At 38.4% G+C, this 3834-nt stretch overlaps 1 non-coding gene across 1 annotated transcript; it reads left to right on the top strand.

Annotated features, from left to right (window-relative positions):
* Positions 1-883: 883 nt before the first annotated feature.
* Positions 884-987, top strand: LOC130958252 (small nucleolar RNA R71). The gene has a single exon (XR_009077384.1). It is a non-coding gene; the product is annotated as a small nucleolar RNA R71 (small nucleolar RNA).
* The last annotated feature ends 2847 nt before the right edge of the window (positions 988-3834 follow it).

Genomic DNA, 3834 nt, shown 5'->3' with positions numbered 1-3834 from the left:
ATTTTGAGCCTCAGATTCCCATGGTTCCTCATTAGGGAACTCATTGAAGGCTAGTGCACGCCCTTTGAGGTCTTCCTCAGTGGCGTTCACTTCCTCTTTTTCCTCTCCAAATTCGGCCATGTTGATGGCCTTGCACTCTCCTTTTGGATTTTCTTCTGTATTGCTTGGAAGAGTACTTGGAGGGAGTTCAGTAATTTTCTTGCTCAGCTGTCCCACTTGTGCCTCCAAATTCCTAATGGAGGACCTTGTTTCAGTCATGAAACTTTAAGTGGTTTTGATTAGATCAGAGACCATGGTTGCTAAGTCAGAGGGATTCTGCTTAGAATTCTCTGTCTGTTGCTGAGAAGATGATGGAAAAGGCTTGCCATTGCTAAACCTGTTTCTTCCACCATTGTTGTTGTTGAAACCTTGTTGAGGTCTCTCTTGATTCTTCCATGAGAAATTTGGGTGATTTCTCCATGAAGAATTATAGGTGTTTCCATAGGGTTCTCCTAGGTAATTCACCTCTTCCATTGAAGGGTTCTCAGGATCATAAGCTTCTTCTTCAGTTGAAGCATCCTTAGTACTGCTTGGTGCATTTTGCATTCCAGACAGACTTTGAGAAATCAAATTGACTTGTTGAGTCAATATCTTGTTCTGAGCCAGAATGGCATTCAGAGTATCAATCTCAAGAACTCCTTTCTTCTGATTAGTCCCATTGTTCACAGGATTCCTTTCAGAAGTGTACATGAATTGGTTATTTGCAACCATTTCAATGAGTTCTTGAGCCTCTGTAGGCGTCTTCTTCAGATGAAGAGATTCTCCAGCAGAGCTATCCAAAGACATTTTGGACAGTTCAGAGAGACCATCATAGAAAATACCTATGATGCTCCATTCAGAAAGCATGTCAGATGGACATTTTCTGATTAATTGTTTGTATCTTTCCCAAGCTTCATAGAGGGATTCTCCATCCTTCTGTCTGAAGGTTTGGACTTCCACTCTAAGCTTACTCAATTTTTGAGGTGGAAAGAACTTTGCCAAGAAGGCATTGACTAGCTTTTCCCAAGAGTCCAGGCTTTCTTTAGGTTGTGAGTCCAACCATGTCCTAGCTCTGTCTCTTATAGCAAAAGGGAATAGCATCAGTCTGTAGACCTCAGGGTCAACCCCATTAGTCTTGACTGTGTCACAAATTTGCAAGAACTCAGCTAAAAACTGATGAGGATCTTCCAATGGAAGTCCATGGAACTTGCAATTCTGTTGCATTAGAGAAACTAATTGAGGCTTAAGCTCAAAGTTGTTTGCTCCAATGGCAGGGATAGAGATGCTTCTCCCATAGAAGTCGGGAGTAGGTGCAGTAAAGTCACCCAGCACCTTCCTTGCATTGTTGGCATTGTTGTTGTTTTCGGCTGCCATGGGTTCTTCTTCTTTGAAGATTTCTGTTAGGTCCTTTACAGAGAGTTGTGCTTTAGCTTCTCTTAGTTTTCGCTTCAAGGTCCTTTCAGGTTCAGGGTCAGCTTCAACAAGAATGCCTTTGTCTTTGTTCCTGCTCATATGAAAGAGAAGAGAACAAGAAAATATGGAATCCTCTATGTCACAGTATAGAGATTCCTTGAGGTGTCAGAAGAACAGAATAGTAGAAGGAAGAAGTAGAGAATTCGAACTTAATCAGATAGAGTTCGAATTGTGCATTGAGGAGGAGTGGTACTCCATAAACAGAAGGATGTGAGAAGAGGGGAAGAGAATTTTCGAAAATTAATTAAAAAGATTTTAAAAACATTTTGAAAAATTGATTGATAATTTTCGAAAACTCAAAGTGGAAAAGAAATCAAGTGATTTTTGAAAAAGATTTTGAATTTAGAAATCAAAAAGATATGATTGAAAACTGTTTTGAAAAAGATGTGATTAAAAAGATTTGATTGAAAAGTTATGGTTTTAAAAAGATATGATTGAAAAGATATGATTTGAAAACAATTTTAAAAAGATTTGATTTTAAAAATTAATGACTTGCCTAACAAGAAAAGATATGATTCAAACATTAAACCTTTCTCAACAGAAAAGGCAACATACTTAAAATGTACAATCAAATCATTAATTGTTAGTAAGTATCTTTGAAAAAGGAAAGAAATTGATTTTGAAAACATTTGATTGAAAAGATATGATTTGAAAAAGATTTGATTTGGAAAAACTTTGAAAACTAAAAAAAAAATGATTTTGAAAACAAAATCCTCCCCCTTGTGCCATCCTGGCGTTAAACGCCCAGAATGGTGCACATTCTGGCGTTTAACGCCCAATGCACTACCTTTTTGGGCGTTAAACGCCCAACCAGGTACCCTGGCTGGCGTTTAAACGCCAGTCTGTCCTTCTTCACTGGGCGTTTTGAACGCCCAGCTTTTTCTGTATAATTCCTCTGTAGTATGTTCTGAATCTTCAATTCTCTGTATTATTGACTTGAAAAGACACAAATTAAAAATATTTTTGGATTTTTAATAGTGAGGAATAATCAAAATGCAACTGAAATCAAATAAGCAATGCATGCAAGACACCAAACTTAGAAGTTTGTATGCACATGAGAAATAACAAAACACTCAAGTCAATAGAATTCAAAGATCAAAACAAGGAAATCATCAAGAACAACTTGAAGATTAATGAGGACACATGAATGCAAGAAGAATAGAAACATGCAATTGACACCAAACTTAAAATGAGACACTGGACTCAACAAGAAACATAAAATATTTTTTTGGTTTTTGTGATTTTGTAATTTTTTTTTTTGGATTTTTTCGAAAATTAAGTGGAAGAAAATAAAGGTATCAAAATTCTTAATGAGAATTCCAGGAATCATGCAATGTTAGTCTAAAGCTTTAGTCTAAAGGAATTAGACATAGCTAGCCAAGCTTCAGCAGGACATTGCATTCAAGAGCTAAATTGATGAGGATCAATCAGCTTTGGTGATGATAGGAACATCACCTTGAAACACTAGAATTCATTCTTAAGAACTCTGAAAAAAAATACCTAATCTAAGCAACAAGATGAACCGTCAGTTGTCCAAACTCAAACAATCCCCGGCAACGGCGCCAAAAACTTGGTGCGCGAAATTGTGATTCACTACACAACTTTGCACAACTAACCAGCAAGTGCACTGGGTCGTCCAAGTAATACCTTACGTGAGTAAGGGTCGATCCCACGGAGATTGTTGGTATGAAGCAAGCTATGGTCACCTTATAAATCTTAGTCAGGCAGACTCAAATGGGTATAGATGATGAATAAAACATAAAGATAAAGATAGAGATACTTATGTATATCATTGGTGAGAGCTTCAGATAAGCGTATGAAGATGCCTTCCCTTCCGTCTCTCTGCTTTCCTACTGTCTTCATCCAATCCTTCTTACTCCTTTCCATGGCAAGCTTATGCATGGGTTTCACCGTTGTCAGTGGCTACCTCCCATCCTCTCAGTGAAAATGTTCCTATGCTCTGTCACAGCATATGGCTAATCAGCTGTCGGTTCTCGGTCAGGCCGGAATAGAATCCAGCGATTCTTTTGCGTCTGTCACTAACGCCCCGCCTGCTAGGAGTTTGAAGCACGTCACAGTCATTCAATCATTGAATCCTACTCAGAATACCACAGACAAGGTTAGACCTTCCGGATTCTCTTGAATGCCGCCATCAGTTCTCGCCTATACCACGAAGATTCCGGTTAAAGAATCCAAGAGATATTCACTAGAGCCCCGTATGCTTGTAGAACAAGAGTGGTTGTCAGTCACTTTGTTCATAAGTGAGAATGATGATGAGTGTCACGGATCATCACATTCATCAAGTTGAAGAACAAGTGATATCTTGGACAAAGAACAAGCGGA

Source organism: Arachis stenosperma, chromosome 10 (assembly GCF_014773155.1).
Source record: "Arachis stenosperma cultivar V10309 chromosome 10, arast.V10309.gnm1.PFL2, whole genome shotgun sequence".
In the NCBI taxonomy this organism is placed as follows: domain Eukaryota; kingdom Viridiplantae; phylum Streptophyta; class Magnoliopsida; order Fabales; family Fabaceae; genus Arachis; species Arachis stenosperma.
The sequence above is the reverse complement of the archived record's forward strand: the minus strand, read 5'-3'. Positions and strand labels throughout refer to the sequence as shown.